Source organism: Diabrotica undecimpunctata, chromosome 7 (genome assembly GCF_040954645.1).
Source record: "Diabrotica undecimpunctata isolate CICGRU chromosome 7, icDiaUnde3, whole genome shotgun sequence".
In the NCBI taxonomy this organism is placed as follows: domain Eukaryota; kingdom Metazoa; phylum Arthropoda; class Insecta; order Coleoptera; family Chrysomelidae; genus Diabrotica; species Diabrotica undecimpunctata.
In genome coordinates this window covers 152,492,559-152,505,043 of record NC_092809.1, presented here as the reverse complement: position 1 = coordinate 152,505,043, position 12,485 = coordinate 152,492,559, and the positions used below count along the sequence as shown (strand labels likewise).

The window sequence follows — 12,485 nt, the reverse complement described above, 5'->3', positions numbered from 1 at the left end:
TTAAACAAGGAAATCGATATCGAGTTTCAAATTACTAGACAAGCATTAACAGTTCATAATATTTACTGTTTCTTATATTGACAGGCCTTTTTTAGAGTCGAATTTAGATTACGGTGCTTGCTTTACTCATTTTCTAATATTGTTATCATCTATAGTTAACTTCATTTTCTAATGATTCTGCTAATCTGAAAATTCTCTAATGATTTTACTTTCTCTTTTTTGTATCCTTCTTTCCATATAATAATTTCTTTATAGCTTTATATTTGGTTAATATTTCCATATGCAAAAAAGTCTTTTGTTTCATTTTGCTTCTAACTTCCGTTTCTATACAGGCATTTTGTCTAACCATGTAGTTCCATTTGCTCCTTACTTGGGAAATAATTTTCTTTTAATGCATGATAACGTTCGACCACATGTTGCACGTGTGGTCCGTAAATATTTGGACGAGGTTGGAATACAAACCATGAACTGGCCGCCCTGCAGCCCTGATCTCAATCTCATAGAGAACATGTGGGATATTATTGATCGTCAACTCAGAAGTCGACAACCACCACCTGTCTCTCTTGACGACATAGATGTTTTGGTGAGAGAAGTTTGGGATGCAAGATGCAATTGATCAAGACCAAATACGCCGCTTAATTTTAAGTATGCCTCGTCGCTGTGAAGAAGTAATTACATGTAGAGGTGAAAATACTCGTTAATAAGGGGAATTGTTAAATATTATTTAGGCTATATATTTTCTTAGGCTTTATTTGTATTAAATCTCAATAAAGTTTATGTAAGTAATGTTTTCTTTGCTTTAAATGTTAATAAAAACTTATAACATTTAAAGTTCTGTATAAAATAGGTTTTCCAGACTGATTTTATTTCTTTTGGATCACTGGTTATTTGCCCTTCTTGATTTCTGCATAGATTTGTTCGGGGTTTGTATCCTTCTCTTAAATTGCGTAAATATCTGTACGTCTTATATTGTTGCTTTGAAGATTTTCTTCCATTTTCTGTATATTGCCGTTTTCGTATTTTCTTTTCTCTGTTCGGCATATTTTATCGGCCCTCCGTCTTGCATCTTGTTAACTTGCCCTTCTTTCTCTGGTTCTTCTTTTCATATATTTCTTGTGTTCTTCATTTCTTTTCTGTATGTCCTTATTACACTCGTCATTGAACCATTCCCTTTTTGTGTTTTTCTTTTTCTTGCCTATGATTTTTCTTGCTGCATCAATAACTTTTGTTTTGATTTCTTCCCAATGTTCTTCGGTGCCTAGACTGCCTGTGTGTGTCAGTGTTTGTGTTATTTCTCTCTCATAGTTCTGTTTGACATCTTGTTGTTTCAATTTTTGTATATCTAGCTGTTCTGTTCTTTGTTCCTGTCTTTCCCTCCTGTTTCTCTGAATTCTGCATCTGTATTTTATCTGTACTAGGAGATGGTCAGATCCGCAGCATGCTCCTCTTTGGCTCTTCACATCTTGTATGCTTGTTGCGGCCCGTTTGTCTATCAAGACTTGATTAATTTGGTTGGCGATTGTTCCTCCAGGCACAATCCATGTCGCTTTGTGTATATCGGGGTGTAGGAAAAAAGTCGAACTTATGATCATGTTTTTTCTACTGGCAAAGTTGATAAGTAATTCTCCATTTTCATTGGTATTTTGATGGAGTTAATGTTTACCAATAGTTCCTAAGAAAAGTTCTTCTTTGTCTATTTGAGCATTCATATCTCCTAGTATGATCTTGATGTCGTTTCTTCTGTTGTGGCAGTGTATGTTACTGATTGAGAGATTAAAGAATTTTGTTTTTATTTTTAGTTTACATATTCTCTCATTAACATTACATTAACAAGATGTAGCGTTTATTTCTAATAAATTCTACAGGGTGTTGCAAAAAACGATGAAAAACACAACTTTATTTTTACACCCCTATACGGTTCAAACGTTGATATTTTTTTAGAAAAAATGAATACATTGATTTACTAGAAATAGACCTATAATATGAAAAACACATCATCAAAATCCAATTATTCGTTCAGAAGAAAAATAGCTTCAAACTTATGGTGGTGTGTTAATTTTGGGCAGTAGTGTATATATTATATTTTTATATTTTAGAATTCGTCACCATCTGTGTCAAACTTCATAAATAAATAATAGTAAATAATAATAATTTAGCAGATATACCAACATTTCCTTTATATTTTCCTACTAGTAAATCTAAAAGAATTAAAATGTATAACACGATCCCTTCAAAAGAAATTTACAGTGTTGAAGTATTTTAAACAGCCATTAAGTGGTTGGCTACTACCGTCAATGATGTCGTAATAAACTGAAAAAACGAACCCCTGCAGTTTTACAACTCTAAAATTATTAGTTTCTTGACAAGCAGGTCAGAAGTATATCTCGTGATTTGTAGAACCCGAGATTTGTGACCTCTGTGGGGCCTCTATCGCCAAATTATATAGGATGGAAATGATTTTCGTGATTACACCAACTCCCACATCCAAACAAATTAGATCAATGGTATATGGCAAGTGAGTAGGTACCATGGAATTAACAACAGGGTTCGATGGGTACTGTGCTTGAGAAAACACCTGGCTTTGATCACCATTTAAAGAAATCTATAAAAGTATTGGATAGTATAGTCCTTGAAATTAACAATGAGTTCATGAACCTATCTATTATGTCGTGGTGATTTTAATTTTCGACTACATGATTTTTTAGTAGTAAACAACTTTCAGTATGTAGTCACTCTTTTTTAATGTTTTAATTTTGCCTGTAATCAATATTTTTAAATATATTTTTATGTATAATCTTCTGTAAACTATTATCCTCTAAATATTTGATTTCCACCATCGCGTATCGTTAGTTAAAGACTATTAAGGATATTTTGAAATTTTGAACTACATTTATATACTTCGAAAAACCGAACGGAGGCTCAGTTTGCTTCTGGAACATTTTACCTCAGGAGACGCCATCAGTTCAGTTATTAATTAATTTTCGTTAGGTATATTGAAGAAGGTCTTTTCAAAATTATGTTCAGAAAAGATTATCGGAGATTTCAGCCTAAACGTCTTTTCTATCAGCACCATGTCCTTCAGGATTTGGTCAACATACCACAAATGCAACCAAAGCGCAGCTTTGGTATTTGCCCTACAAATCAATTCCTGTTTTGATAAATATATTTAGCTATTATAAAGGGCAATTCAACGAAACTAAAAGGAGCAAACTATGGACTTTCACGTGTCCGGTTATTTGTTTTAAGTCAGTGTATAGTGTATATATACATATAGAGATACATATGTCATGAGTAATACAATGCAAATGAAAGGAAGTTTTATTTGTCGAACCAATACAGGCGAAAAATGTTTAATGCAGAATTATTTTTGGAATAATCCCGAAAAGCTCCTTTCGACATTTTAAACGGAGTACTACGGTGCTACGTTTTATCCTAGGTTGTGTAAAGCCAGACTAAAAATGGAATTAGAAGTACTATAGTCAAGACTAGTTTTGAAGAAAATTGAGGCTATGAATTTATTATCTTTGTAAAAATTGTTAAAAATTATTGGGATCACCCCTATGATCACATCACAATCGGAACTGTCCTTTTTGATACTTAAAGATATAAACAACTCTTTAAGAAACAGTACGCGGGATAACCGACTACATATTCTAGCTATGTTGTCAATAAACAGAAACTTTTCTTAGATGAAATAAATAATTTCGATGAATAGATTACGGAAAAATTTTCCTTTGAATAATCTTAGATCCAATTTTTCCTAAATGAGCTAGCGTACTCATTTCAATGTGGGTAGTTTAGTAAGTACATGGTTCAAGCCAGGCGGTAGACAAAAAAATTAATCTTTCTAAAGTATAAAAATGGTTATGCCACTTTGAAATAGAATTCTCGTGTGGACCAAAGCGGAATATGGATGAGTAGTAGGATAAGATAGAAGGAATATGATTCGATGACGCTCACCCTTTCATTCCATCATCTTATTTTTCACTAATATTTTTATTTTAACATTACAAAGCAATCCAAACACATAGTACTAAACGCAGATTTTTTTATGTTGATTAACAAAATATAGCTTTTTGTATTAGTGAAATCAAAAAATGTTGGTATTTAATATTTAGTCCGAAATATTCTTTGTTAATTTAATCTTTGACTGGGGCAGCAAATATAACACTCAGACATATTTCGTTCTAATCGGAAATCACGTCAAATCACTTAAAAATGTTTATGTGGATAGCTCCTTAAACTGCAATATTGACTGCTTTTATGTTAAACTGAAGTCAAACACATGAAAGAAAAGTTAAAAGAGAAGAAGAAATAAATTCTAAAGACTAAGGAAAAGAATGTAGGTCTACATGTTATAAACTTCAGCAATTATGAAAAATGTTAATTATGACCGTAAAATATTTCTAAACGCTGTCTAATCTGTCAAATTGGATGCTGGAAACAAAACGAAAATGTAATTGGCCACAAATAATACAAAACCATTGTCAAGTCTTATTTTATATTAGACTCAGTGTGTAATTTTAACTTAGGATCCGGTATTTATTTAAACATATAGTTAATTTTTCTAGGTTTACTACACCTAATTTTACTCAAATTTAAATGACAGTCGTTCGCGGTTTCTAAACCCTTTCAATATTCTGTATATGGTCACAATAAAAGCTTTTAAATTCTTTGCATCTCACCATGCGCGATTGTCACAAAGACTCACCATTTGTTATTAAAATCAAAGATTAATTACACCAATACCTCTTTTGATCCTTCGATTTACAACAAAAGAGACATGCTAACTAGATCACACAAAGTCCCTTTCTGCCATTGTACCTAAAGCCATTTGAAGATTCAAAATATTTATCGCTTATCAATATTGATGATCATGTAATATTGACAAATCTATTAACCCCAACTAAAAAGGGACAGGTACAAAAGTAAATTTACATTAAAAAACGACAACTGTCATCGAAAGTATCGGGCTGGGAACGAGAGTGGTTAGCGGCTTAAGGGATAGTTACGAAGATTATTGCGGGTAGCTGTAGGTAGTTGCGGTACTCAATCGATAAATACTTAACTATACTCTAAAATCAAAGAATTGGTTTACAGATGTTTCTTGAACGAAATATGGGTATTAGAAGTATAATATAAAAATATTTCAACTAAACATAACCAAGAAATAATAAAAATTGTACCTACCTAATCATCATCATTAGCCGTTTTGAGTTCACTGCTGAACATAGGCCTCCCGTAAATAATTTTATTACATCCGATCTTGAGCACCTTGAATCCAGTTCTATATGCGCTTAATAGTGTCCCACCACATGGTTAGAGCACTCCCTCTATTACAATATGCATCATAATCGACGATCGGTGTTGAACAGTGCGATGTTGGTTGATCATGTATTGTGTTTTGGAAAGTTTAATTTTAAAGCCAACTCATGCACAGGAGCTCTAATGGTCTTAAAGGAGTTGACAGGCATGATATACCCGGTCAATAATATCAATTATGTCGTCTACAAACCTCAAGTTGTTCAAAAACTCCCGATTTATGTTGTCCCAATTTTGTCCCAATTATTCTTTCTCATAGAACTATGTGATACAGCTATGAATAGTTTAGTTGAGATGGTGTCTCCTTACCTTATACCCCTCTCAAGGAGTACTAGGTATTCAACTTCCACAACTGTTCTTGATGAGAGTTGAAACTCGTGTAAAACAATGGTGGAATTCGAATTGATAACTTCTTCTTCTTGATGTGCCTATCTGTTACGAATGTTGGCGATCAACATGGAAATCTTTATCTTATGTGCAGCAGCGCGGAAAAGCTGCACAGATGTTGTATTGAACCAGATTCTGAGGTTCTTTAACCTAAATGTTCTTCTTCTTCCTGAACCTCGTTTTCCAAATATTTTTCTTTGCAGGATGGCTTGAAGGAGAGCATATCTGGATTCATTTCGCATAATGTGTCCGAAGAACTGTAACTTTCGAGATTTTATGGTGGTCAGTACCTCTCGGTTCTTATTAATTCTTCTGAGGACTTCCTCATTTGTGACTCGGTCAGTCCACGGGATCTTAAGCATTCTCCGATATAGCCACATGTCAAATGCTTCCAGTTTTCTGCACATATCTTTGTTCTAGGTCCACGATTCAACACCATAAAAAAAGACAGAGAAAACGTAGCATCGCAGCATTCTTACTTTTGTATCAAGAGAGAAGTTTTCTTAAAGAAAGCCCCCATCCGATTGAAGGTGGATCTAGCTTTTGCGACGCCTGCTCTAATCTCCTGGTTGTTGGTTCATTATTCATTCTGTTATTTATTCATTCTGTTATCCTTTTCTTGCTAATTGTCATAAGCTTTGTCTTCTTAACGTTTATATTGAGTCCATATTGTTGACTGTAATACGTGATTTTGTTCATAAGAATTTGTAGGTCTTCTAAGTTGCCCGCAAATACAATGGTGTCATCTGCATATCTGATGTTGTTGAGCCGGTAATCATTTAGTGGAATACCTTCTCAGTTTCGTGCAAAGCTTCTTTAAATATTCTTTCAGAGTACAGATTGAAGATTAGAGGAGACAAAATATAGCTTTGCCTCACTCCACGTATGATTTTCACATAGTCAGTGTGTTCACATTCTCCTCTGAGATTTGCTGTCTGATTCCAGTAAAGATTTCTAATTATTTTCAGATCTTGGTTGTTAATTCCTGTTTCTTTTAGTATTTGCATCATCTTGGCGTGCTGTACTCGATCAAACGCTTTCTCGTAATCAACCAGACATGCGTATACGACGCAGTTGACGTCTCTGCATCTCTGGAATAAGACTTGTACTGAGAACAAAGCCTCTCTAGTACCAACAGCATTTGTGAACCCGAACTGGTTGGGGGAAATTTGACTTTCACACAGCTTGTAGATTCTCTTATGAATTATCTTTAGGAACCATTTTAGGAGATGACTCATGAGGCTTATAGTACGGTAATATTTGCATTTTTTGGAAGTGCAATAAACTCAGATTTTAGTGCAATAAACTTTGCGATTATTGCTATTGATTCGTTATTCATTAGTTTAAGTAGTTCTGCTTGTATATTATCAGGGCCTGCCGCTTTGCCATCCTTTAACTGTGTTATTGCGGAGTAAACTTCCTGCTGTAATATTCTTGGTCCATCATTTACCTCTTCTTCTAGCTCAAAGGTGTTATCTCTTTGGTCTTCAAACAGTTTTTCTAGATATTCTTTCCACGTTTTTATTTTACTCTGTTTGTCCTTTTGAAGTTCTTTAACTTTCCTATGTACATTGTGACTATCGTACTTTGACTACAGTCTCAATTTCTTCGCATCTTTCCCTTGCTTCTTTTTCTTTCGCTTCTCGATTTTCGTTCTTATTAATATTTTATGGTTTTATATTTGTCTGGGTCATTTTTGGCTTCTCTTCTCTCGTCCATTAGTTTCAAGATCTCATCTGTCATCCATGATTTTTTCTTCATTAATCTATCTGTCTTTAAGTGTTTATCCTTTACATTTTGCACTATTTCTGTAATTAAACGATAGGGTTGATTTATTTTACAAATGGATAATTTAAATATCATTTCTCGAAAATTTTACTACTTTATCGTAATTGTAAGGTAAGATATTTACTTATATTCGCTTATATTCACTTATATTCACTTATATTCACTTATATTCACTTATATTCACTTATATTCACTTATATTCACTTATATTCACTTATATTCACTTATATTCACGTATATTCACTTATATTCACTTATATTCACTTATATTCACTTATATTCACTTATATTCACTTATATTCACTTATAAAAATACATTACTCATACATGCGTTACATATTCAATTATAAAAATAAAATGACGCTTAACAAACGTCAAAGTTTTGCCAAAATAAAACTAAATAAAATTAAACGAAATTTAAAAAAAATAAGAGCTCAGAGAGCTATGGAACGACAGATGCTGGGTATCTCTCTCAAAGACCATAAAACTAATGAAAACATTCGTAATAGAACAAAAGTAAAAGATGCTGTCGAACTGGCAGCTAAACTGAAATGGAAATGGGCTGGACATAACGAACATCTTAAGGAAGGCCGATGGAATAAAGAAATCGGGAATTGGCGGCCATATGAAGCCAAAAGACCACGAGGAAGACCGCAAATGCGATAGAGCGACGATATTAAAGGAACTGCAGGGCTAATGTGGAAACGTCTTACAAACAACAGAGATGGATGGCGAGAATTATGAGAGGTCTATAATCGGCAATCCGAATAGAGAAAAGGGCTTAAAAAAATAAATAAATAAAATTAAATGTAATGATAATTAAAATTTATTAAACATAAATATAAGATAATACGAAAAATGTGAATGATGAATAAATTCTATATTATACTTAACAAATTATGAAAATTACTAAAATCACTATAAAATCACTAAACAAATTTTTATTAAAAACTTTAAATTGTAAAGAACTTAAAAGTGGAATGTTGTAAAAAATATCAACAATTCAGCGATGAGCAGAAGTAAAATTTCATTAACTCACATTGTAATAACTCGCTATAAGAAATATTCACTTCTGTCGGCACTCTCTAAGTACCACGCGCCGTTTTTTTTTTTAAGTTAATGAGTGACTGCAGATGGCAATTGATTGGATCTCCCGACGAGCAAAATCACTAGTATACTAAGAGATATATATATATATATATATATATATATATATATATATATATATAAATATATAACTGTTTTGGATGGGTTGGAGTCAATAAAAGGCTATTGGTTAACTATTTTTTTATTCTCGAGCTTTCAATTGTGTTTACAATTATTATCAAGAGCTAAAAAAGACAAAATACTTACAAGGTTGAACTAAAAAGAAAAAACAATTTTTGTTAACTTACCAAATACAAATTAGTTTAGTAAGTAAAAATTACTGCTAATACATCTTCAAAATATTTAATATAAAAATGCTTTTTTCCAATAAATGTTTCTCCGAAAATTTTTATAATTCTGAAAACATTTTTTTAATACAAAAATAATTGAATTTATAAATAAGTTCAAATAGCAACCAATTACAAATAGCCTCAATGTCATAAATGCCAACATAAAATTTTTATTTTTGACAATTATATTGTCAAAAGTAAAATTTCGTTTAAACATTCTTTTTTGTTTAGTAACAAAAAGAAGAAAATTTATTCACCGTTGACAGATGTCTGAAAGAATGTAACAGATATATGGAGAATTAAATATGATATTTTACAAGTTTTATATATAAATCATAAAGAAAGAATATCTGATGATATTTGAATTTCTGATCTTTGTTTAAATTGTTATAACTTTTGCTAATACAAACCATTTCCAAAAAAGTCCTTTTAAATTTATTACTTTCACTACATAAAATTTTAATGTTATCAAAATCCATAATATGGTCTTTATCGATTACATGCTCTGCCAAAGCACAAGATGGTTTTTTAATTCTGCAATCACTTTTGTGAGAAATAATGCGATTTGAAAGATTTCTTCCGGTCTCACCAACATATTCAGCCTCACACTGAGTACAACTAATGCTGTATACTAAATTCGTTTTTTCAAATTTGTCTATAGGATATTTAGTTTTAGAATATAAATATGAAATAGTTTTGATGTTCTTTGTTGCTATTTTTATATTGTCAATAACCTTTAGTGTTTGTATTAATTTAGGTGTTAATGATGGTATAAAAGGTAGTGAATGATAATAGATGTTCTGATTGTTAGATACAATGTTTTGAGATTGAGCAAAAAATGGTGTTAAATTATTTAAAAATAAAAATTTTATGTTGGCATTTATGACATTGAGGCTATTTGTAATTGGTTGCTATTTGAACTTATTTATAAATTCAATTATTTTTGTATTAAAAAAATGTTTTCAAAATTATAAAAATTTTCGGAGAAACATTTATTGAAAAAAGCATTTTTATATTAAATATTTTGAAGATGTATTAGCAGTAATTTTTACTTACTAAACTAATTTTTATTTGGTAAGTTAACAAAAATCGTTTTTTCTTTTTAGTCCAACCTTGTAAGTATTTTGTCTTTTTTAGCTCTTGATAATAATTGTAAACACAATTGAAAGCTCGAGAATAAAAAAATAGTTAACCAATAGCCTTTTATTGACTCCAACCCATCCAAAACAGTTATATATTTGTTCCAAACGAGTCACAAGTAGTTCTTTTTTCTTATATATATATATATATATATATATATATATATATATATATATTTCAAAGGTAAACTAATCTTGAATATTTATTTTTGTAAAAATTTTGTTTCCTTTTAAATCATTCCACAATACACAGAATTTCAATCTGTAAACAACAACCGCCCCTTCTAAATAATCGAAAGTAAGTATTGGAATATGGGGCAGGTCTTGTCGAAGAAAAGGACTTTAACCACTTATCGACACTTTTAAAAAGTGGTAAGCATTGTATGGATTGTGTCAGGTGTGTTGTGGGGAAACATTCGCACGAAATGAGGTTAACTACCTTTAAGGAAAGAGTAGTTTTAATCTTGTGATCTGTATTATTATATACATTGAATAAATATCATCATATCGCTAACTGAAATCTGAGATGTTATAAATAATTCATACTTTACATAGATGTAGCGATATCCGACTTTTAGTTGTACAGTTTATTTTTTGTCATCAATCGTAATATCGTGAGTCGCGATAAATATTGGTGTAATTAGTTAATTTTATTATTTATATTTTTTGCTGTTAGATTTATATAATTACTTATTTTTTATAACCATTCATTTTTTTAATTATCATTTTATGGAAAAATAAATTAATTACGTATGTTGACCTTATTAAGGCAATTTAATTAAACATTGTGCTTCAACACATAAATTACTTGATATTTAAAATTTACGAAGTGCTAATTCGTATTATTATTAGTTGCTCATTTAGTACAAGTTTGGATTTTCTTTGATCGTAATATTTATACCTATTTATTAATAATCATTGAATCTGATCTGTCTTCGTTGTTAGGCAGATTAGGTTATTTAAATAAACATTAACAATTGTTTTCGTCTAAATGTTTACGAAATTGAATGTCTACTTTTAAATAGCAATAACTATACTCAGTGGCGGATTAAGGCTAAATCTAGGCAACATTGTAATTCCGGGCCTATTTTTCAGTCATGTAGTATCACCGCAGATAATGTGGTCAGAAAAGTTTCGATGTTCTGACATTTTTTTATATACATTTTTCCAATCATTCGTCCGTTTTGTCAGTACCGTTGTTTGCTTGGAAAATAATATACAGACTTAATAATACAGTAATTTGTTGATTTTAGTATAATCCAACCAATCTCATTTAACTTTTCCTTGTAATTTATTTTGACCCTTCGTTACATCAAATGGAAGATGATTCCGAAGATTCATTTATTGAGTTTAGTGAATTTTTTATATAATACTCTCGAATGGCGTCTGTTAAGTATCTGACCATAATGCAATGTCGTTTACAAAACTCTTAGTTTCATTATTTTTTTGAGAGGATTTTAAATTTATATTTTTTTCTTTTATTTCATCTTCACAATCGGAATTGCTTTTTTCCTGCTGGTTTTTTTGGATAATAGTTTCGAACACAAGTTCTAAAGGCCCTTAGGGTGCCTTTGGTCTTTTTGTAGGACTGCCTTTATTTGATTTCTTCGCTTTGGTTGGTGTTTTTACTCTGGACTCTGCGGTACTCGAAACTGGAGATGAACGTGACGCAGTTTTAGGAGATGAGTTCTTTTCAACTTTCTTCGCCTTTGTCGATTTTTTTCTCTGTCTACTTTATGTTTAGTCACTTTCTTTACAGATTTTACCTTTCCGCTGGTAGCACAACGTTTGGCGGCAGTGGCAGTTTTTTTCGGTTTAGTTGTTCCTCTATCTTTCATTTTTCTCCTGAACTAGACTTTGTAGATTCAGAATAGGATGAGATAGACGTTTCGTGTTAAGTTCTGAACATGAGTTTTCTCAAATTATTCGGACTGTTTTGTTAGTTTGTTCTACATTTTTTTCACTTGCCTCCAGTTTAGGCAAACAGTATTACTCATGCTGGAAGAAATTTTATGTCATTTTTTCCAAAATTTTCGGCTTGCTTAAAATACCTACAAATAACATTCAAATTTGTGGAAAAGGAAGGTATTAAATAAAAATATCACATGTAACAACGTGTATTCACTTTAAAAACAGTGCATATAAATACTTTACTTAATCAGTAGACCCATTTGTACCTTTCGGTGTTGGGCCGTTTAAAATACAATTCATTACATTACAATATTTGACAGTCTTCTGAGGTGTCCTAGCTCTTAACGAACTTTCTCCATTCCTTCCTATTGGATGCCATCTGTGTTGCTTCCTGCCAAGTCTTACCCTTACTCTGCAGTATCTGCGAGATGTCACTGTTCCATTCTTTAATGGGTTTTCCTCTTCTGTTCTTCCCTATTGGTTTGGCGTCCCACACTCTTTT

General features: G+C 31.6%; 1 protein-coding gene across 4 annotated transcripts in view; it reads left to right on the top strand.

Moving 5' to 3' along the window:
* LOC140446047 (zinc finger protein rotund-like) overlaps positions 1–12,485 on the top strand; it is an 814,816-nt gene that overhangs the window by 505,870 nt on the left and 296,461 nt on the right. The gene's annotated exons all lie outside the window — the stretch shown is intronic.